Source organism: Melospiza melodia, chromosome 4 (genome assembly GCF_035770615.1).
Source record: "Melospiza melodia melodia isolate bMelMel2 chromosome 4, bMelMel2.pri, whole genome shotgun sequence".
Classification (NCBI taxonomy): Eukaryota; Metazoa; Chordata; class Aves; order Passeriformes; family Passerellidae; genus Melospiza; species Melospiza melodia.
Window position 1 is genome coordinate 50376125 of NC_086197.1, and position 24321 is coordinate 50400445.

A 24321-nucleotide genomic window follows, 5' to 3' on the forward strand; every position below is an offset into this window, starting at 1 on the left:
GTTTTTATGAACACAGGCTGACTTTCTAATTCAATTCGAATTCTGGGCATGGCTGGGAACATAAGTTTGTCATACTCTTATACTGCCCTTTATTGACCATTATGGGAGTCAGCATTGCATAAATGGGAAGCGCATGCAGAAGCCCTGAAGAGGAACAAACCAGTGCTGCAAAGGAAAACTATTAGTATTTGCAGGTCAAATTTAAAGACTCTTTGCAGATGTTCAAGAGGAGCAGGTAAGGGAGAAGAGATGGGCTGAGTAATTGGTCTCTCTGGGGTCTGCTGTGTGTCAGTCAAGACCTTTTGCCCTTTAACATTATTAAAGGCCAAGCTGTAGGAAAGAAACATCCCCATCCAGTGAAGGGCCATAATCCCAGAGCCCTTGCAAACCTGGACAACTGAAAAGATTTCCTGAGCTTCCTGAAGCAGGGGGACGTAACTGGCAGCTCCTTCCTTTCTGTGTACCCTGACCAAGTGAGCTGTTAGCATCCCTTTCTGGGCTCACCTGTGAGCCAGCCAATGTCAATGTTTGAGGGAGTGCAGTAGTTCTGGTGGCTGAGGTTAAACTAAAGATATTTATTGTTATTCATGTTATTGAAATTTTTTTATGCAGAAGTGTTTCTATCAGCTTGCTGATATCCATTTTATGAAGCTTTTAATTTTTGTTTCTTTCTTTGTTTTTAGTTGGTGCTTGATTTTTTTGGAAGGGGCTTTGCATGCTGCCCTCAGTACCAGAGGGACAGACAAATGAGCATATGCAATCTGGGAAAACAGTAACAAGAAAAGGCAGTGAGTAGAGGCTGCCAGAGGAAACAACAGGTTGGAGATGACACCTAGAATGCTTCATCAGATATATGGTTCATCTTTTTTTTTTCCATTGGTGCCCAAAGAGACTTCTGTCTCACCTTTCTTAAGGCAGCAGATTAGAGACTGTTGTATGTTTTGACAGGAGGGTGCTTGTTCCTCAAGGGTTCACCTGTACTTGCAAGGATGGGGGGAGATGGAGGGCAGATCTCTCATGTTTGTTTCCTTGCTGAAGCAGTTGCAATCAGTCTTTTGTAGTCAGTCAGAAGTCAAATATATAATAAATATGCAAGAAGACAAGGCCAGGCTGGATGGAAGCTGTAGTGGAAGGTGTCCCTGCTCATGGTAGTTGGAACAAGATGATTGAGGTTCCTTCCAGCCCAAACCAATCTTTAATTCTATGAAGACATTTTTGGCCAAAATCTCTCTTACTAATCTAAGTGATGAAAACAGTTAGATCTTTAACCTCTGACTCTCAGAACCTTTTGGACTCCTGATGTTGTGAATCCATGTTTCTCTCCTGGGTGCCAGTGGCTGTGTGTGCCATCACAGAAACTCTCTGGCACTCAGCTTAGCTGCCTCAGAGCAGCAGCAGAGTTGATTGAGCAGATATTCGTAGTTCAAAATAACATGTGTAATTTAAACATCAAACTTAGGCCACTGAAAGATGCCTTGAAGCTATGGTTTTGGATTACTACAAGCTAGGTGTAGCTGTGATTTTTTTAAAGGGTAGGAAACTTTAAATTTGAGAAGTATTAAGGGCCCATTCTGCCTTGCGTTCTGTGTGCTCCTGCCTGTTCCCTGCCTGGGAGATGAGAGTTTGGTCATTGATTGAAATAGGTGTCAGATAGGGTCAATACTCACTGGGATTTCGGTTGCTGTATTTTAACATGAGTGAGTTTTTTCTACTCGTGTTTGATATCAAGTTGCACTGCCCTCATGAAACCAGATGGAGACAGGTTGATTTCCACTAGCTGAGCGTTTGACTGTGGTTATTTAATATGTTGACATATAACAGCCTCTCTGATCCTGGCCTGGTTTTTCCTTCTGTGGAGTACTTGAGTTGTTTGCAGATGCCATAATTTGTCTCTTAAATCTTTTTTTGGCCTTGTGAATAATTGTGAAAAGGAAAGAGAAAAAGAAGAGAAGGAAAAAATAAAAAATAATAACAGTAAAAAAAGGCAGAAATAAAGATTAGTCTTCAGAAAATTCAAATGTAGCAATGATCTGAAGGTGACTGAATGGGTCATTGGGTGGTTTGTAGGAGCTGAATGTTAGTATTGTAGTCAGATTTTCAGAGGATTAATCTTAATTGTTGCTATGTTCAGTGGAGAAAGAGAGGACAAGTGGGTGGAGATAACACTTGAATTAGGACTTCAGAAAATGTCCATTACAAAGCCCATGTGGGATCTATGCCTTAACTGGGTGTCTGGCCTTGTGATTATTGTAAAAGTATAGCACATTTGCTCTTTTGCTTCTGGTAATAAAGCAGAAAATGGGAAGTGCATTTGTCTATGGACAAAAGATTTCTTCTCTAGGGCTTTCACTGCAAGATTTTTCATGAGCACTAATATACCATGAGGGAAAGAAAAGTCAATATAACCAAACTGGATTTACACTGACTAAGTGGATTTCCAGGCTGTGGTCTCCTCATACACAGCAGGCGATGTGCAGCACGTCTCAGACCTTACTATCTGTTGTTTTGCCTTTCCTTTTTAGGTGGAGGCTTAGTACTAAGCTGCAGAGATACCAGTGGCAAATTTTGAGGGCTGAAATGGATTGTTTATTTAATGAGTTTATTAAAAAGCCACATCATTATAAATGGAAAGAGAAACAGGATTCAATCACATAACAAATGGCAAAGGAGAGAATCTAGATGTAACTGAACACAGATGAAGGGCCCTGCAGGAATGTGACACAAGCTTGCATTTTATCTTGGGTAGATTTTGTGGGGTTTTTATTGCATATGAAACCCCGGGAATTTAAGAATGTGGGGAAACAAATACATGCAAGACATATTCTTAGAAGACAACATATACAACTGTGTCTTGTAATTTACATAGCTTTGTACAGCCCTACTGCTCCAAGAAAAACAGATAATTGTGGGTCAGCCCATGAGCTGGAGTCACCAGAAGTTCAGAACTGGGTAACACTGCTCACACTTTCATGGTTAACATTGATCTGTTTGGTACAGAGGGTGTGCTACTTAATTACAAGAAGTTTCAAACCAAAACAGAAATGTTGGTGGAATGGGAAATAATTGCATATTTAAGGTTAGATTTTTGTCTTCTAGTTGTCAAGATTACCATTTAATTTTCATTAAATGCAAGTAGCACCATTGCTTAGTCTAAGTGTCTAGGCTTCTGAGAGGAACATAGAAGAGGTAAAGTTCTGTATCCATCAGGATCCAAATCCAAGGACAAGTTTGTTTCACTTTCTAGTTTGACATTGACATTGCCTAACTTTAATTCATGAATCAACCTGACTGTTTTGCTGAAGGTCACACTGTTTGCCAATTTCTTTTTGTCGAGGAGAGGTATTTCTAGGTGTCGGCTTTTGGTGTAGCTGGAGCCAGGTCTAGTAATTTGCTAAAACTCGTGAGTCAGAACTGTAGACCAACTGTTTGTTGCCTTTGCATTATGAAATTGTATCAACTGGTCATTCCAGAATGACCCAATTTTTATTCTATTTTTCCCCCCTTGTCTCCTTCCCACCAGGAGAAGGGAAGTAAGTGAACTGTTGCCTTGCAGACAGTGTTTATATATCCTCAGTCTCTTCAGGCCACAAATGCTGCATTTTGGGAGCTGCCCTGTGATTATCTGTGGCTTAGACTGCCTGGGTAGCATCAGCAAATCCTAGCCTAGTTCAGCCCACATCACCCACCGGGGTTGTAGTTTGCTATCTTCAATTGATTTCCACTCCCTAGGATGACTCTGGGGGCTGTACCCATTCCTGGACAGAGATTTGTGGTGAGCTTTGTGGTCTGAGCTCTGTGTGCACGTCATCCACAGCACTTTGTACCAGAGGTTCCAGTGCTAAGGACCTGTTATTTCTGTCCTTGGTGTGTCTGAGGCTCTGAGAACTGTGCAGTTTGTTTCAGTGTGCTCTGGATCCTCATTCTCAGGAACAGAGCAGACAAAGAGCAGGTCATTGAATAGGATGAGAGGTCCAGTTCGCCTAGTGGTTTCTTTTCAGCAGCAAGTGACCAGACTACAAGAAAGATAAAAAACTCATGATACTCTTCCAGAGCACAACCTGTGGGTCATGAGCATCCTGAGCCGGACTTGCTTTTTTGTCAGCTATATCATGCAAGAAAAGCCTGAGATGACTGACAATTACTATATCAGTCAGAAAGGGGTGAAAAAAAGTAGATCTCTAGAGTTACTTGACAATTCCAGTAAGACAAGAAAATTACACCAGCACTGTGCACCAGTGCTATCCATTATTTTTTCTCCAGTTTTTGTGTAGATATGTTCTGGGTTTCAGATTTCTTCCTTGAGACAGCCATATAGCTGTCCTGGGAAGTGAATTTTTGAATATGAGAAATAGTGCAGTTTATCTAAAGAACAGTATGTTAGAAGTTATTGATGCTTTGCAACTGAGTAATAAATATATGTATGTGTGTAATAAATATGTATACCCTCCTTATCGAGGGCAAGTAGTGTCCCAAAAGTTCTACCAGTACTGAGAATATATGTTGTTTGGTTGATGCTGATCTTTGTAGGCAAATCTGTGCAGGTGATAACAGGATGGTAAGTATGGCTCATAATCACAGTATTTGATTGATCATAAATTAAAAACTCCTTAATGGGAAAAGTACAGCATGAAGACATAAGGAAGAACAGTTGATGTGCAATGTCAAACTTTAGGTACCTACTCCTGTTGGTAAACAACAACTTCATATGTAATTAGCATGATTTGCTACAGCAAAATGACTGCTGATGAAAGAGGAGATAATTGATTTATTCCATGGATGACTTCTTATGGAGAGACATTACTTACTGTCATGCTTGGAAGTCATAAAATAACAGCTGGCCTGGAATGAAATATTACATTAACCTTAGTAGAAAAATTGCACTTGTGAGAATGCTTTGTTGTTAATTACTGATTACAAATGATAAGAGCTGGTTTTAGATGCTGAGGAGATGACTTGGAGAGGGGAACGTTTCAGGTATGGTGTGCTTCATAGATCATTCACTGTGACATGATGGATACCTTTGTAAGTCAAGAGGAATTAATCAGAAAAGTATGTACAGTAACTACCAGCCCTCAAGGCTAGAATTATCCACAGGACATGCTCGTTCAAGTTCCTGCAGTGCATTGGGATGAATTTTTGGGCACCGGTGTTTAATAAAAGACTCATTACCTGCATGAAATGGAAGAAAATACTGTTACTCAAAGTAGCTCAGATTTCCCAGATAGAAAAAAAAAATTAATTTCTCCAGTCCTTGATTTGTATTTCATTCTTTTGAGAGCATGTGAGTTTTACTATAAAAGATTTCTGGAGGCATAAAAGTATGAGAGGAAAGATTTAATAATGCAAGAGACGTGGCCAAAACCAAAAGGATTTTTTGTGGTGGAGGTGAAAGAGCATAGCGCAGCTTTTCAAAATTATCTGTATGCAATATGTGGGCTCTCTGTTAGACAAGCACTTGGACAGATGGGTGGAGAGAACACCTGGACTCAGCACTCCGACCTGGTGCCATTCAGTGGCTTTTTGTGTTTAATTGTCTCCAAATCGACCTCTGAAGATCTGAACCATGTTGGTTCAGTCAAATGCTTGCTCTGAACTCAGTAATATTCTGATGGGACACCTTGCCTGCCTCTTTCTCTGCATGAAATTCCTCATTTTTTCTCCCCAGTTTTAAGTTTTGGACCTGAAAAACTGGGTAATCATACTTCAGAATGCAGGGGGATATGGCAGTTTGGAGGAAGCAAAGGGCAATGGGAGTATGTCTGTAATGATCACAGATTTCTGCTCCTGGTCCCTGCAGAGCAGTGTCTCCTTTCTGTGCTCCAAGCATCTGAAACCATCAAGTGTTCCAGTGTCAGTGGCTAAATTGCTGTATCCCAGTGTTTACAGACTAGTCCTTGGAAACTGTAGCTTCTCTTGCTTGTTTCTGGTGCTAGTAGTTTTGGGGCAGCTTTCTCAGTTGCCTGAAGGAAGGCAGCTGTGTTTGGTTAAACATCTGCCTTCTTTTCCCTGCGTTGGGTATTTTTATTCTTTTAGTAGAAGAGGTTTCTTAACTGCAGCAGAGTTGTTGCCCGCTTGTGACAGGGCAAGATGATCTCTTTAAATCCTGAGAGCCCAGCTGTAACCTCTCTTTCCCCCGGGGGATTGTAATGTATCCCAATAGATGTAACTATGAAAATCAGAGAATATAGACATACAATCTGTCTACAGGTACTTGTAATTCTTATTTAGTTTAATTTTAAGGTGGGACAGAAGAAGTTGGTAAATTTGCAATTAGTTTCAAGAGATTAGATTCCACAAGTTCCATTTTTGCAGACTTTACTGTATATGATGCAGAACCTCGAGTTGTACAAAATGGTCTATAATATCCATTGATATTGTATGTAATGTCAAGATGTATTATTCATTCACTTTTTCACTTTGTACAATATTAATTAACCTCAACGATGTAATGAGCTGCACCTTAACAAAGCTTTATTCAGTAAAAGTATAATAATCTTGACTGTTTATGCAGAGAAATTTGGGAATGTGTCTCTGTGAATGCCACAGACATAGCAAGATTAACATAACATACTGCCTTTTGAAAGATGTGGCTGCAGGAGCCAGTGTGCCTTTTGGGATTCCTACACTAAGGAAATTCATGGTACTGTGGGGAGACAGGCTGTAGAGTTTTTGTACAAGTGTGTAAATCATCAAATCAAGCACAAATTATTTAAGGGCACTTTCTAAAGAAGTTTTTGTTTAGTCGAAGTTTGTGGGGAAGTGTAAGGTGGGTCAAGCCAGATGCTGCAGTCCAATCCACACTTAGTGCACTACAAGAAGTGGCTTCCCCTGGAGTGAGTTTGCTCTCCATGGTGTTATGGACAGGGCTGAGCAGAGAGGTCAGCTGGAAAATACAGAGTTTGTGGATGGCTGAAAGCAGTTGTGAGTTTGGGCTGCATTCTTCCAGTTGTGGTAGGTGGTGAACACTTGGGTTGGCTTGGAGTTAATCTCACAGGGGTTGTGTGCATGTGGGCAATGATAGATTTGAGATGATGCAGTTGTGCATCCCAGACTGGGCAGGTCATGTATCCAGATGACACAGTGCAGAGAGTGTCTTCAGTCTCTGCTGTCATGCGTTTTGAAACTAAACAGAAGAAATGAAGAGGATTTCAGGCTGGTAGGCTCTGCATTAAGCCTCTGTTAGGATGATCTGAGGATATAATAGAGTAACAACCACGGCTGATTTAAGACCTTGTGTGCTCGTCTGTTGATCTAGTAAAACAAGGAGGAAATTCTGCCTTGCCCTGACAGTCTTGTTTGGTGACATCAAACCCTTGTGACAGCAGTAATTAACAATTCCCTGAATCCAGAGCACAAATTGAAGGGTCCTGGGCTATTCCTGCCAGTGATCAGGGTGCTCTCACAGAACTGGGGTCTGAATCCTTGCAAACAGAGGACATGTGCCCCATGCGTGGGAAACACCCAGCTGCTGGTTGTTGTCATTACATTTGTTTGTTTAATTATTAGACTGAGAGATTGGTTCAGTAATCATCATCTGGGCAGCCACACTTAAACTGCTTTTATTCACTAGTTTTCAGACCTTGCTTCTTACTCACATGGAGCAGGTACGGAAAGAAAAGTAAGAAAAAAGTATTTTTACAAGGCAATACTTATACAGCATTTGAACAAAAAAAGTGTTTGTATTGTGTATGTCTCCTTTTCCTCTATAAATAAAGTAGTATCTATCATACTGAGGCCACTCAAGGAGGTCATTCTTGGTTTATTTACCTGTTGCAGTTGTATATTCTAGTGTGGATGGGATCTTGTATTTGAACCATCCCTATGTTCATGAGGCAATGGCAAAATGCAGGGGGCAGAATGAAAGCAAAATTTTATTTCCTTCACAGTGATTCTTTTGTGCAGTTGCTTTGGAAGGAGGAATAGATTTTTATTCCAGGTTTTCCAGCATGCTATCAGTGTAGATGTTTCTATCATTTTATTACCTTGGGATAAAAGTGATACTCAATCTATTGAAAATTGATAGCAAAACTCCTGAGGTCTAAAGAGGCCAAAATTCAAGTTAAAAGGTCTCATCCAGGGGTTCAGAAAGGAGCTGTGGTTGTGAGCAATTTTTTACCTGTCTTTGCATCATTCCACACATTCCACACTATAAAATACTGAAGGTCTTATGCCAAAAAGATTTCCCTTTTTTTTTTTTTCCTCCCTGGTAGTGGCATAATAAATACATCCAAACCAAAGAGAGTTGGAAAATTTACAGTGCACTGAAATTGATGTGTATTTCTGGTGCCCGGAAAATCCAGGAAGGAGTGTTCCTTTCTTTTCGACCTTAAATCACATCTGAACAGTATTCCGAGTGTTGTCCAGCATAGAGTTGAAAGCAAAACATTATATCCAAATTTTAAAAGAACAGTAAAAAATCAGAACATCCCCACAGTCAGACCACCTGACTGCACAGCAGATTAGCAACCTCTGTATCTATCAAATTCATGCTTTAATATAAATCTTTTCTCCATGTAAATGTGAACTGTGTCTTAGATAATTTCAGACAAGCATCTGGGGATTAGTAAGAGGAAGTGAATATTAATTCAATTAGAGGACAGAAGATGAACGTACAAGCTGGCATGGGGAACTGACATTGGGAGTCCAAGTAACAGAGACATCTCTATAGCTAGGAGAGAATAGTTTCATCTGTTCAAGTCAGACTTGGCTTTTGCCTTGCATATATTTTACTTATGGAATAGTGGTTGAAGGAGTTGTATTTACATAAAAATATAGTTAGTGTCATATTTTGTGAATTGAGCATGGCTGACAATACATGGATGAAAGATCTGGAGAGCAGATGCATAGTGCTAGCTTTCCATTGATTTTGATACATTAAATATTCATTAAAAGCTTGGCTGAAGGAGAAAAGAAATGTTTCATTGAACCAGTAAGGAAATGCTGAAATCACTGGTACTTCTCCAAAAGTGTACCATCTTACCTAATGTAAATTGAATAAAGGCTCCTGTGGGGAAGGTGAGATATGCAATATTAGGCACCGTTTTCTTTCTATAAGAGATTGTTTTACCAGTGACATCTCTATATAAAGTAATAGCCAAAAGTCACTATTCTGAGCACAGGAGAGGTTTTTTGTTCTTTAATTTCCATAACTTTGGACCTAAAAAAGCATATCCATGCACTTTCTTATTCTTAAATGCCATGTATTTACAGCCTGAAAACAAATCCTTTCACACTGCATTTTCCAGGCAGGAGCACACTGTCACTATGGGAGTAAGCCCTGGATCTGTAGGCTTTTCTCACCTCTTCTATGACACACTCATTTGTGCATGAATTTCTGCTAATCTGGGTCTTTATCTGAAGAACATGGGCACTCTGCTCAGCTCCCCACCTGATGCAGAGATGTTTTTGTCTCTGTCCCTGCACAGTTTCAAGCTCAGGTAGGGCTTGGACTCTGGCAGGAACTCAGGGGTTCTGGGGTAATGCTAAAAATGAATGCAATATGCATGTACAGATGTGTGGTTGTGTGCATTTGGTAGGAAATGTCACAGCACAGACAACTCTGCACTGACAGAGTGATGAGGAGTGCAGCACACACAGCGAGCACGTCCAGGTCCTAAACAGCCTCATGGGACTCAGTTACTCTGGGCAGGGTGCCTCACTGGAGGCATAGGAATGATCCTGCTGCTTTCTCTGCAGCTGCTTTTATCTTCTTTATTTCATGTAAACTTGGAGTAATAAACTGTTGCTGAATTCACAGCTGTGTGCAGGGGGGTAAGGTTGTCTTCTTGCCAAGACCTACTTCTCCGTTCTTTCCATTCCTTTCTGCCATTTCCTCCAGCCCTGAAGTCTCCTTCTCAGCTTCAATCCTTCTCAGACTTCAGCTCTGCTCAGTCTCCCTCTCCCATTCGTATTTTTTATCTTACAAAAATGAGTATTTTTTTTTAATTAATTTACTGTGCTAATTTATGATCTTGACTGTCAGAAAGTGGAGGACCCACACAGTGAAAGAATGACTTGGAGACACTTTTCCCTCTGAAAATTGCACTATTGCTTATTTGTTTATTTTAGGCGACTACTGCAAAAGCAAACCAGGTAAAAGAAAAGTTTTATCTGTTTGCTGGTAGAAGTAACATGAAAGTGTGTCACCAAAGTAATGACAGGCCAGGTGTTTATGAAAATGGAAGGAGCTAGAAAACAAATAGTGCAAGACCTACGGTTTCACCTCCAACAACCACTAAAGAAGTCATGGGACACTGAGATGTAAATGCATTGAAGGGGTTTGTTTTCAAAAGGAATGTAACAGATCTCTCCCTGATCCTGCTTACGATCCTTCAATCACACAGCCACTGATCTGTCACAGGAAGATTGGTGGAATCTTCAAGCATTACCTTCGTGCCTTGCATGGAGTATCATGTGCTGGTCCTCTTTGAGAGACCCACTTCAATTTTCACTTGGGCTGTAAAGTGAGTTACTGTATAAAATATTGACACGGAAGGAAGAAAACTGCCTTTTTACCCAAGTGTAAATGATCTTGAAACAAAATACATGGGATAAAAGAATGATTTCTTAGGCAGGTTTAATGAATAATTTATTTTTGCTTCTCATTACATCAGTGTAATTAAATCTGCGACTAAAGAAGTAAGACAGAAGGTATCATCTGCTAAGACACTGAATCTCTTTATACCACCACTGGCAATGTAGTCTCATCTGTTATTAAAGGCTCTCCTGCAGTTGTGTGGGTTCCAAATCTGTCATGTCACTAACAAGTTGTTCTTGTGTAAGTGCCAACATGATAAAAATCCATGTATTTAATCTGATATCTGCATCCAAAAATAACCTAAATAAGCTTCCTTTCCTGCTAAAGCTGCTCCTACTTTGGAAGCTGTACATTGAAATGATTCTTGCTTTGTGCTGAAGGCTTTGTGCGTGGTGTGTCGATATTTGTGTGTGTTTCCAGTTGATCTATCACAGAACTATGGGTGGTCTCTAACTTGGGTCATTCACCAGGCTGCACCAGGTACTTGCTGTTGTGATTTCTTTAGCTCTGTTAAAAGCATGTTGACAAATCAGGCCTGAGAAATAAGAACAGGGGGTAGGAAAGTAGTCTGAATGCAACTCTGCTTGGCCAGTGTGGCTTTAGAAAACATGCTTATATGGGACTGTGGTTTCTTCACATGGGTTCTGTCTTGGAGAAATGGGGCTTGGAGGGTGATTGTAGTGGCCAAACAAGGATAAAACTAAAGGCAATACTCAGTCTGCAGTCGCAGACACTGAAAGTGCATTGATTTAGAAATTGGGAGTTATATATCTATTACACTTGTCAGCCACTGTTGCTTTGTTTTGTAAAATTAACTCTGAGAAGCAGTTTTTGACTTTCCTCCAAGTAACATTTCCTGGACACCACAGTGGTCTCCTGGAATAACTCACTCCCTTGTGATTTTTCACTTGTCATACACATCAGCCTCAGATCTCTTACACAATGAAGTGCTAGAGTGTGTTTCACTGCAAAGCTGCAAGTCCACATGGAATAAGAAATCTAAATACTGTACTGTATGTATGCGTGTAGGTGATGACATAGCCTGATGCATTTTGAAAGTCAACAGATCTTTTTCCAGATGTCAGAGCAGCTCTTTGTATCACACATAAGAGGCGTCTCATTCGGTGGCTACTGAAGTCAGTAGACAGATTCCCCATGGCTTAGGTTGCCTTAGGGACAGTCCCTTAGTTTCAGAGACTTAGGAAAATGCTCCACTCACAATGTTAGCAGCTCCGATTGTGTTATAAATACCACACTGAGTTTCTGGAGAACTCCCATCTGTTCAGCGATACTCAGCCCTGCGTACTGCAGCCTGTGTCTCTGAGTGTGGCAGCACTAAAACTTTCCTTGAATCACCATCTAAATGATGATACAGTAATCAGCACCACATCAGGGTCACTGCAGTAGCAGCTTGTTCCTGCCGTGCTGCAGGATGTTCAGCCAGTGCCTGAGCTGGTTTGCACCATCAGCACACCATGCATCCTAATACTGGTTCTGCCATTAGTGCTTTTTGTCATCTGGTTGTTGTCTCTCTGATACACTTGTAATGCCTGTAGCAGTTCTGCCTGTTTATCTGTTCCTCAGGGGCACATTGGTGGTTTAATTATTGTCTGCATAGTGTTTTGATCATAAAAAATGACAAGTGTAATTACTCGTTACAAGGTAAATTTGGCATCTAGCAAAACTATACAGCTGCCATGTGATGTACCTCTGAAATTCCTTCCTTACTTGAAGGCAAGCCAAGTATTTGCTCCTTCCTATAATTATCTAAGATGTGCTCATTTGATTTTTCTGACATATGTCTTTGTCACTGCAGCCTTATATATACGGAGTCTGAAGTGTTCATCTAAATGACTTCAGGGAGAACCAGTGTTTGTGTCAAGACCTTTATGGACCAAGGGCAATCTGCTTTCTCATGCACAAATATATGAGCATGAGTGTGTGCATGCCCCAGCTGCTGCTGAAGTCTATGAATTAGGGATGAGCTCAGTGCTGCCAACAGCTTTTGTACCAGTCTTGAAAAGAGATGGTTTTGTAGGCCCAGTGCTTCATTATGCATCCAAAATACGCATTAGTAAACCTGTGTTTTGATTCCACAAGATGTACTTGCATGACTGGCTATAGATGGTTTTCTGTACTCCAGCTGCTGAGCTTTGAGCTGAAACAAGTATTTCTCAATGGGAAGAGTAATTTTTTCAGCTCGGAATTAAGTGGCTAATCATTAAGAATTCAACTGGCGTGAAATGCACCGCATTAATCATGATGCACTAACATTTTGATAATGTGGATGTAGGGTGTGTGCTCCACTGAAATTCGCTAAATGATATATCTATTTTTTATTGAAAAGTATTAAAGTGGGCTCTGTTGTTAAGCAAGAGATGGAAGTGTGAGACCTGCAGGGGTTTTAAAGAGACTGCCCTGCTGTTCAGGGCACACATTACTGAGGGCTGAAGCCCTTAGAAAGGTACCTTTTTTTTCCTCTGAAATCTGATATTAAAATTGACACCAAAGTTGATACTTGAATAAAGTACTGTCCCTATCTTGAGTATCCCTTATGGCCTGACAAGGGAGTCCCAGCTTGCAGCAGTAGTAGGGGATAGAGGTGCTTTTTGTAGACCTGATCCAGAGGGGTAGGGGGCATTGCCACCCGCCTGACAGCTTTCATCAGAAACCTCAGCCCCCAGAGGCAGGGGCCAGCTGTGATCTCTGTGAAAACTGGCTGCAGAGGACCTCTGCATCTGAGTCCCAATGCTAGAGAGTCAGAGTCCTGCACCTGGAGCTGTTTCTGCACCATTCTTGCTATTGCCTGTGTTACCTTGAAATATTTTGATCTCTGTTCTGAAACTACTGAAAAATATTATACTATAACATAACGAATATTGATGAATATTAAGCTGAATAACATCTGGCATATTCTAAATAACTTCAGATAAAATGTTGCTATTTCCCAGTGTTGTGGAAAATTCCCTTCTTGCTAACCAGCAGTTACTGCATTTCTCTGAAAAAATTATTCCTTGTGTTCATTTGCTTTTCAGCATGTGAACTCCCATGTTGAGAATTAAAAAAGTCTCTAATGTTTAATGTCTGAGGGCACAAATGTAACCTGTTCAAATATCATTATTCAATTATCCTTTGAATCATCTGCCTTCCAACTCTTCTTAGATTCTGTAAAATACCCTTCTGACTATTTATCAAAAAAATAGTACATCTGTTATTTCAGTTCATTTCCCTAAACTGTAATCAAGCACTATCTATGCAATAAAAGTGAAAAGGAATGTCTATCTGGAACAGCAATCTTCACTTTTATTATTGGAAAATGCATTAATATTCCCTTATCAAACATATCCATTTAACAAATAATTCAATTTCTTTCCATATTCAGCTATTTTTAAAAGAAAAATGCACAGAAAGGCATTCTTTCCTGATCATAAAGGCCAAGCTTGATTTTATTCTTATTCATGTAGTTTCACAAAAACTAAAAATAGATTATGGTAAATAACCTATTGACCTCTCTTTTGTTGAAACATAGCAAAAAAAATGATAGGCCCTTAGTAAATCTGGTCTAAGCTGCCATTTATATTAAGGCAGTGTGGCATAGATTGTTAATGGAATTATATTTAGGTTTAGGGTAAAACCTTTTGTGTCTTAGGTTGAAGTCAGTTTCCAGCCTCGTTACTGCAGTTAGAAAATGTGTGATTCGTCCAGGTTTGTGGTTGTTAAGTATTGGCAACAGGGACTCTAAGCGGTTTAGAAAATGCTTCCTTTTCTGTCTCCACTCAGAGGAAAGGGAGAGAGCACTTCAACTGCTCGATTCAGAGGCTTAGTTGTTTCTTCCAGTGGCTGTGGAGGCTTTATGAAGTTCCTTGAGTAGGGAAGGACTGCTGCCCAGGTGCCTTAGTCTGCCAAATCCAGGCAGCATCATTCTGCATCCACTCTGCCCCACTTTCCACTGGCATGAGGCTTACACCAGGTTCAGGGTAGAGGAGGGTAGGCCGGAAGGAGCCCCCCTTGGGTGCCTTTTTGTAGGTCCTTACAAGGCAGCAGCAATATCCAGATGTGTCTGACTGAGGTTTGCTTCTGGACAGATTCTTCTAGCCACATCCTTCCAGGCAAGATCTGTCCAACTGCAGGAAGTGCTGCTCTGTGGTCCAGCTGTCTAAAGTATGAAGAGAAATGGTGACCACCCACCTTCCCCAGCAGCAAACACGGGCTCTCCAGAGCTCCATCATGATCCTGTGCGTGCTGGCACTCAGGAGCTGCTGCTGTGCTGCACCAAAGAGAGCTAAACAGTCCCAGGGGATGAGAACATCTCCTTCAGTGATGGCCAGGCACCTTTAAAAAGGTGTTTATCATGCCTGATATCTGTTTAGCTCAGGAAGAAGTGGAACATCTATTGGTTTTAGAATAATTAGATAATTAGAGATAGTCACTGTGTGTTGGTTTTCCCAAAAGACTGAGATACTGATACCATGGGTTTTCTGAGACTCCCAAGTGCCTAGGATGTGGGCACTTGAAAATCTCACTCAGGGATTCTAGAAGGCAGTTAAACCGGTCATTAACAGCAGTCTTGGTGGGCACCCAGCAGTGTTAAAAGCTAGGCCTGGGATTCAGGGCAGTCAGCAGCACCTGGGGTGGAGAAGGCCTGTACGCAGTGAGTTGTTACATTGGCATGTGAGATGCTTGGTCAGATCAGTGCAGAAGCAAAACACTCAGCTCCTGCTCAGTCAGAGCCTATAAATACATTCAATTAAGTGAAGACAAGTGTATGTTCATGTTAAAGGCAGTATTCAACTTCATGCAATGTTTGGCTCCATGAATTATCAGTCTTTGACTGTTCTTGCACGTGCTGAAATCCCAAGGAAAACGTAAGGTCCACTAAGACTTGCTGCTTCCCTGGGCGTACAATGTGCAAGCACCAGGATTCCCAAGCTGTTTTTTTTTTTTTTCAGTCTTGAAACATCACATGTGTACTTATTTAAGTATGTCTGTAAAAAAAAACCAAAAAACCAAACCAAAAAGCCAGTCATACAAAAAGCCAGCAGCTGGGGGAAAAATAAGATTTTGGTGAAATTAAGAGTTTTTTTGAGCACTAGCATCTAGTAAAATTTAAAATCCATGATTATTCAGTAGATAAGGAACATAATGACCTGATGGGGGAAAAAAAAAGTCCTGCTTATATGCCCTTTTAGAATGGAGCTAAGATCAATAGTTCTTGCTCTGTTCATTAAGTTTTAATGTGGAGACAGGCACTCTGTGCATACCAGAGTGTCTGTGGAGTCATCAGTGAGAGCTAATAAATGTCTGTCATATGACGAATACATTACAGAGGGAGCCAAGTTAAGTGAACCATTTAGTTACCATTAGTTATTTTTCATTAATATTTTTAACTGTAGTATTATCCACTATGCATTAGGTAGGATAGAGAGCATAATGCCTGTGATGTACTTTATGCTAAAAACAGAGATTTCTTCTGAAATTGTGTGTGGTTGGTGGGGATCGGGATGAACATTTCAGCTGTGATCTCAATGGTGTCTTTTTTGTTTATTTAAGACTACAAGAACCCAGGTGGGAAAGGAAATAATTTCATCACATGACTTGGCATTAACCAGCTCTGGCCATTTACATGAATGGCAATTGAATAGTAATAACTGTGCTAGAAATGGAAATACCTATAAGCATGTTTAATACTGGAAATACCTATAAGCATGTTTAATATTAAAAATAGCACTGGAAAGGAATTTCCACAATAGCAAATGCATTATTCTAATTCTGTGTGTTCCATTCTGGGATATGCATCTGCTCCTGTGATCCTGTTCAGCTGTGACCTTTGAAGCACAACCAGACTGGGACCACTGGGGTCCCAGAGGTGGGAGAGAGGAGGGAACTGTCCATGACCCTGCAGGTCCTGCTCTGGACTCGAGCCACTTCTGGGCAGGACTTCCTTTTCTGACACATTGTTCACTGGAGGGCTGGATGAAGCTGGGGTCCAGTCATCATGGAAGAGTTACAAGAATAAATATGTTGGATCTTATGCTCATAAATTTTTCCCTAGGATAATATGCTTCTGTCATTTTACACTTTTTAATTTTTATCTGTTGTTTTTTTTGGGTTTTTTTTTTTTTTTTTTTCATTACTATCTGCTTTAAACTCAAGGATTCTGATTTCTAAATGTAATAATAGCATGGTTGGACACACATGTGAAAATGTATCCTTCCCAAGATCCCAAACATTTAACAGATAGAGAAAGAGGTACACACTTGAAGTGTGATATAAAGGCTTGTTAGCATGGATTTATGATTACTCCCAAATTTGCATCATTCTCAACTTACATCAGTAATGTTCCACTTCTAAAAGTACTATCCATTAGTCACAGAGGCTCCAAGGAGTGAGGGAGGAAATTAAAATAAATTTTAGAAACGCTTACAAATTACTTTGCACAGTTTTTTTCAACTGTGACAAAACTGAAAGTGAAGTTTGATGGTTCAGTATCTCTGAAAGTTAGAAAGGGATATTGTAATTCTTTTTGGAAGGAAGAGATGCTGCCTTTTAAAGCATCAAAAGCTTTGATCTGTGCTTTTGTTGAGTTGTGAAATATCAGCTCCAAAACATGTAATTGTCTTGGAACTAAAATTTGCACATATTCAAAATGAGGCTAATATTGTCCAGTGGGGAATGGATTTGCACTATAGAGGGAAATACACATATTTTTTTATTTGGGAAGTAAATTACTCTTGCTAAGTGTAAATTACTCTTGCTAATTACTCTTTGTTAAGTGTCCCAAATTATTTTATTCTGTATGTTCCAAAAAGAATTTATTTGTACATATGGACATGAATTTTTTTATTTTCTGAAGGATGCAGAACTGTCAGATGTGGATTTAACCACAATTCAGATGTATTACAGTATCTATTGCTGTTCCCTTGGGACAGGCAAACAGGCAAGAACAGTGTCCAGCCATCAGTTCCTTGCATTAATTTTCTGTGACTGAAGTAATGCTGTCTCTGGAGGATGAGAACGTGCGTCCATGTTTGCTTCTATACACCGCTGAATTGACTCCTAAATTCTAACATTGCATCTGGTGCAGAAACAACCTTTTGCTTGATTTTAGAGTAGGGTTCACAGAGGTGATGCAGAGAACCCTAGTCAGGTACTGTTGTATGAGCACTGTGGCCCTGTGGTGGAAAGCAGTGATTAGGACATGGCTATAAATCTGTAGGGGAGGTAAATTTAAGAGATGCTATCAAGTAGTAGTCAATTTGCATATCAGATTTGGACGCATAAATATTCCACCTTTCTGGGCTGTGTCTGTATGCTGACTATCAGCACCAATAGCTTCTTTAATGAGTAGAAGTATTTCACTGTTTCATATTCTCCAGGGCCTAATTTTTGTAAGTGAACTGCTGACTCAGTTCTACCTCACAAAATAACTCAGTTTGACAATAATTCAAGGCTAAAAATGTGAGCTGCCTGCTCTTTATCAAACAAGCAATTACACAGAACAGTGTATCATTCCATCAAGCAATGCTTAAATTCTTCTAATTGTGTTTTAGAAAGTGATGTCTCCTGGTTTTGCTTTTGTTTCTCAGTGGCTCGCAGTACCATGGCTGTGGGCAGCCCACTGCTATGGCTCACTGTGATAATGTTTGATCCTGACCTCTTGCAGGCTTTGAGGGGTCAGGGTTGGTGAGGAAATGCTAATGTGTTTTTCTTGTTGCTGCGCTTATCGATCCTTCAACCAGACTGAATCATCTGACTGGGTCTTGATCAGCTTTCTGTGTCCTTTTCCTCATTTGCCAGCCACTCAGCACTAAAGCTTTGACTGGAGCATTGCATGAGGTCCTTTGGATATCACGTTCCTACTTCATCTATGTATCATTTATACTTCTTCAGATCTTACATAGAGAGCTGCAGGGATTTACATAAGATCTAGATTTTTGATCTTAGGACTGGGATGGACCACTTTATCATCAAAGACCCGTTTAAGATCTGCACATCTTAAATTTGAAAGCATTTGTCTTTGTTCAGCCCCATGTTTTGGTGGTGCTGATGTTATTAACTATACTTATGTAGCCAAGCCCACCCTTTGCTTGCCACTGATAAGGTAAGAGGGCCATCCAATTAAATGGTGTTTGGATGGGATATTGTGGAGGTGGTGAGAGGAGCCTGTGCTTCACCCATGTGCTCATTTTTGAAGCTGTGGTGCACGACAGAGGTGAAGGCGTGCTTTCCAGTGCTGCTGTAAATGCTTCAGGCAGCCAGCAGCATGGAGAATTTCAAAGTGCAATTCTATTCTATAAAATAGCTGCTGCACAAAAACGTTACATACACTGGTCCTGTGCTTTCAGCTGATGCTGGGAAGGGCTGCTTGAGTTTCTCATTTTGAAGCTCCATTTGGAATCTGAAAACTGGAAAAATTTTCACCTCTTCCTTTTCTCCTGCCCCCTCCCCCCACTCCAAAATGTAATGAGAAAGAAAAAGGCCCAGTGGCCCAAATAAAATCTGCAGGGAGGCTGGTGCAGGCTCTAAAATTTCCAGTTTGGTCTGGTTTTGCCCTTGTTCCCAGTGTCTCAGAGGTGGAGTGCAATAGTTTGGCTCAACTCCTTGTCTTTGGTGAGCCAGAAATTGTCAGTCTGAAATACTCTCGACAGGATTGTTTCATGGTGGAAAAGGAGAAATGGAGTGTAAGCTGTGCATTTTTTAACAGGACTGATTCTAAAGGGGTGTGAACAGTAAAATCCTACAGGAACTCTGTGGAGCTTGGACTGTATTTTTAATCACTTGGCATTGTGTATAAATAAGCAGGTTTATGAAGTAGAGCAGTACTGTATTTGCATTAATGCTTTTCAAACTAAGGCATGTTTCAAAGGAATAAAATTGTCATTTTAATCTTCTGTGAAAGCCTCATGGTGGTTTCATTATTTGACATACAGTGATCACCATTAAAAAATTGAACATTTACTACCAGTTCATGGCTAAACCCAGAACAACACAGGATTTCCCTGAATTTGGAATATTTAATTGCCAGTTGAGACACTGTTATCTGATAAGCAGTGGTCTCTGTAGACAGCCATATAAATTAATATCTAAGCTCATATGGAAAACATGTCCTTCATAGATAATTCTATATCTTTTTATAAAAGCCTTGAAAAACACTGGCAGAATACCATTTTTTTGCTTGGTTGTTTTTCCTTGTTGTTGCAGACATCCTAGTGAACCCTAAATGGAATTCCTAAAAATTGCATTATGCCGTCAACCTATGTCACAGTAATATAATAGTTGTTTTATCATTGGCAGCTGCTTCTGTAAGTAATGACTTCTAAGCTATACCCCTGCATTCAAGCAGTGTGCAGTAAGTCATGTATTCTAAATCAGTTCAAAATGGAACAGAGATGAGATTCCTGCCTGTTAACATGGGACTAAGAAGAGAAGTCTGTTATAGTCACTGCAATCATAAATAAGGTTTATAGTTCTGTCTCCCCCCACAAATGGCGAGGAACTTCTGGTACTTTTGTAATAATTTTCAGTTAAGTAATTTTCAGTCTTATATAGGATAGAATTACATTTACCAGGTGTTGTTCCTGCTGCCTGCTTCCTGAACTCTCTCTTTTGACCCTTTTTTGATGAGTTGACTGCTTGTGAGCCACCTCTTCATTCATTACTGCTGTTTAAAAATCCCATGCTCACATTCCCAGGTTAGGAACCTTTGTGACATGTCACGAGCTGGTAAGGTGCATGCACCAGGTAAATATTGTAGTATAAAGAAGACTCAAATGAAAACCAACGGTGAAAGCCCTTCTGCCTTCTAACAACACAGAGCACATTTGAATGTATTCTTGAATACATCAAAGAGCTGGGCATCACCAGGGTGCCATTCAGCTGTGAGACTCTTCCAGCTGTATTGAGTGAGGCTCTCAGTCAGTGTTTTAAGGATTATTGCACCCGTCACCATAATTCCTGGACTCTGCTGCCTTGTGTGTTGCCCTGGCTTCATGCACTGCTGGGTGCTGACACCTTCATTCAGCAGAGTTCATAGTCAAGTGTGAGCTTCAAGAGTGAACTTGAATAAATTGCCACATTGAGGCTTGTATGGGGAACGCTGTATTACTAAATCCCTGTTCTTTTTACATAAGATATTAGCTGCAGTTGCCAACTGCCAATCTGACAGTGTGGGTGAATGTTGGAGAGGCAGTGATTAGGGAAACTGAACTGTGTGATTGTTCTTCCTCTGCTCTCTTCATTATTCATAAATTCACAGTTAGTGTCTCTGTAGTTAATAGTTATCTATGCTTCTGTACAGCCTTCAATCAGAGGTTCTCTCTAGTACTCTGTGAACATCAATGAATCAGTGTCCTCCCACTGTGTCCTCTGTGGGCACTTTTAATCCTGGTTCAGTGTCTTGCCCAGTGTGCTCTGTGCTACCCTTGTAGCGCTGAGCTTTAATTTTTTAAGATCATTACTCCAATGTACTAAAAGCAGCCATCTAACCTTTGTAGAATCAAAGATTGGTTTGGGTTGGAAGGGATGTTAAAGATCATCTAGTTTCAACCCCTTGCCACAGGCAGGGACACCTTCCACTAGAACAGGTGTATCTACCAACAACACTTGTTTTTCAGGATTTACAATACTGGAAGAAGGAGAGTTACTGGTGGATTTCCCTTACTTGTTAGTTTGGTACTTGTAGCTAACATTTCTCAACCTGAAGGACATAATGTCAGGTCTGTGACTTAGAATCATACAGTAGTTTAGGTTGGAAGAGACTTTTTAAAGTCGTCTAGTCCACCCTCCCAGCCATGGGCAGGGACATCTTGAACTAGGTCAGATTGCTCAGAGCCCAGTACAACCTGGCCTTGAATACTTCCAGAGATGAGGCCTCTTCAGCCTCTCTGGGCAACTTGTTCCACTGTTTCAACACCCTCATTGTAAAAAAAAATATAATTCTTAGTCTAAATCTACCCTCTTTCAGTTTAAATCATTCTCCCCTTGCTAAATCCCTCCATGCCCTTATCAAAAGTCCCTTTCCAGCACTAGGACACTAGCTTTTGGAATTAAGGCATTTTAGAGCTAACTTCCACTTGAATAGATGTTGATTATTTGTATGAAATTATACCACAGAGACCAAAGAAGCTACAGGCATATTGCCTGGTAGGTGAGGAGTGAATGAGTGTGAGAGAAAGACAGTACCACCAATTGTCCCACATACTGCTCATTGCCATTTGGGGTAAAAGGGCACTTCATTTTTCAGTCTGTTTTGATTTTCTTTGCATGTGGTCAGAATTGTTCCAATTCTGTGCTGAGGAAATAAAATATCTGGTTTGGTTGAAAATGTCACATTTTGCACTGGGTAATAATTTGAATATTTCTGCAGATGTGTTTCAACAGCTCTGAGTGTTTGCTATTAATGTAGTGTTACAAATAAAGCAAGGGGTGTTTGTAGCGCATAGAGAAGAAAGGTTTTGATGTAAGAGACTGAAATAAATGGAGTCTTACTTAAGAGAGAATGAAAAAATTAGGCCAACTGAGTATTCCTAAATTCATGGAAACCTTCATCTGAATTTGCCTCTGGTCTCCTGATTTGATCAGTATGCTAGCAACCTTCCTAATGAAGTTATGTCTTATTAAATAAGCTTTCTAGGCTTATTAGGCAATGCCTAAGTTTTAAGATTTGCAGCTAAGAAGGAGAAAGCTCAAACCATTAAAAATCTCTCCAACTAAGTGGGTAAGTTTCTGTAGCACTGGGCAGATTTGGAGTTGGCAGGATTTGAAGTGGTCACAGTATTAAACACTGAAAAGTGTAGTCTGCTTTGGCAGTATAAAGGTTTGATTTTCAACTTCATCTTTAGAGGATTTTTATTTCTCCCTCACATTTGATTTTCTTCATCAGCCTTTGCATAGTGCTCTTTAGTGGGATAGTTTCAATACTGGTCTGACAGGAACCTACGCATGCTTTCATTGTTTTCTGTTTCTGGTGACACGTTCATTGAAATCTATCCCCATTTGCCTGATCTTGATTGCATTCAGTTCACAAGGTGATGTGTTGCATGATTCATTAAATGCCTGATATGCACTAGGCCTTTTCAAGATTGACAAAATAGGCATGGTGAAAATGTCAGTAATCTTCCCCAGAAATGCCAGTCCTTTTCTTATCAGCATGCTTCTGTACAGCTATTGTGTTTCAGCTTTTTCACTTTCTTCCTATTCAGCTTTAATAATATAAAAAAGTTGTAGTGGTAGCTGTAAGTGGTAGCTATTTTACAGTGTTAGCTGTAAGTCTGCTGTTTCCACCCTAGAAATTAGAGTGTCACAGAATCTTCTGTCTTTTCTCTGTCTCTTGTTCCCTGTTGCCTCTGTCAGTGCAGCAGAGCACTTGATGCTACTGAGTCCACAGTGTTTCCGTTTACAAAGAGGTGGAAGAATGGGGCTGTTGAGGTCAAAATCTCTTTTGTAGTGATATGTGCTAAATTTGCCAAGGGGCTCAGCTGGTACTCTCTGCCTCAAAACTGTGGTGTTTACCAGCAGGAATCAGCTCATGGAGCAATTTCAGTGCAGATGCTGTGCATCATGCTTTGCTGCCTTGTAAGCAGTTATTTGTGTAAAAGGAACATTCATTTGCAAGTGCAACAGCTGAAGCAAAATGTATTTGTAACCTATACAGTGTTCTGAAGGAAACAGCAATAACATTAATTGACAAACCTTAATGTAAATTGTACTTGTTCCCTGGAGTCCTCCTTTCAAATCATCAGCTTTACATAAATCTTTTACCAAGAGAAACATGCAGGTGGAATAACATGGTAGTAGAAACTCCAAAGGTCGATTTTTACAGCAAAAGCAGATATTGCCTGGAGGAATATAGTTCTTCCCATTGTACATACACATTATTTCTCTTTAGAACACTGATTTTTTATTTTTAATGGAAACAGTGCTAGTCCTCCTTTGCATGGGCTCTGTAGGTTTCTTCAAGTCAGTGGACACATTTCTGGGAAAGTAGAATTGGACCTCTTGTGTTTTCTGCGTCTGTAGAATTTAAACTAATGTTTAGTCTAATTAGACTAGTGTTTAGTCTGATTTGTTCAGAGGCAAGTATTAAAGGCACCAATTTTTCCAGAAACAGGACATTAAATATAGACTGTATTGCTGACACCTGCAAGGTTTGGTATTGTTCTATCTGTCATCAGCCCATGGTAGCCTGAATATTTAAGGAGGGGAAAACCTTTGATTACAAAGTAAATTTCTTACTACTGTATTTGTGTTCTGTTCACCTTGTTATTGCCTCCAGCAGTTTAAATAGCAAAAAGGGGAGACCTGTCTGCCAGGCTGGGGGGCACAGGCACTCCTTCCATGGTCGCCTTTGGCATGATTTACAGCCTGCCATATTTTCCTGCTCTGTTCAGGTTGGTGAGGGAAAAAAGCCTGCTAGGAAAGGATAAAGAAATATTTTTTGAGACTGGATTTATCTGAAGCATGGTAATGTTTTCAGTTATTAGCCCAGGCATAGCTCTGAAGCAGGTAGGTTACATGGAGAGGCTGTTGGAGCTGAAGGCTTCTCACTCAGGCTGTAGCTGAAGACAGTAAAGGTGTACCTGGTTGAAGAATTGCAGAGTAAGTTGGTATTGTTCAGGCTGGAAGTGTCAGGGGAAAAAAAAGACAGCTTGAGCAAGAAAAAAAACTGATCTTCTTAGGCAAGGCTCAGTGTAGCAGCTCATTATGCCTGGAGTGCTTTACCTTCCTCAGCTATGGTGTCTGGGTTGCTCCAGGGGACTCCCAATTCCCCATTTGTCAGGATTATG

General features: G+C 40.4%; 1 protein-coding gene across 2 annotated transcripts in view; it reads left to right on the forward strand.

Moving 5' to 3' along the window:
• Positions 1-24321, forward strand: part of CHST11 (carbohydrate sulfotransferase 11) — a 158949-nt gene that overhangs the window by 66150 nt on the left and 68478 nt on the right. The window lies entirely within an intron of this gene.